We start from the raw sequence: 300 nt of genomic DNA, 5'->3' as shown, positions 1-300 counted from the left end.
TCCTTCTATTTATGGACTAACACTATCCCTTAATGCAAAATTCGAACTCCATCTCCTTTGATAAGTTCGAATTTTCTACTTTTGTCTTCTACTCTTCTTTTCCTCTGACACCTAAAGGAATCTCTATACTGTGACATAGAGGATTCCACATTTTCTTGCTCTCTTCTCTTTCTTATGAGCAGGAGCAAAGACAAAGGCATTTTTGTTGAGGCTGATCCTGAACCTGAAAGGACCTTGAAGAGAGAGCTAAGAGAAGCTAAGGCACAACTCTCTGTAGAGGACCTAACAGAAATCTTCAAA

The sequence above is a fragment of the Arachis duranensis genome, chromosome 4 (genome assembly GCF_000817695.3).
Source record: "Arachis duranensis cultivar V14167 chromosome 4, aradu.V14167.gnm2.J7QH, whole genome shotgun sequence".
NCBI lineage: Eukaryota > Viridiplantae > Streptophyta > Magnoliopsida > Fabales > Fabaceae > Arachis > Arachis duranensis.
The sequence above is the reverse complement of the archived record's forward strand: the minus strand, read 5'-3'. Positions refer to the sequence as shown.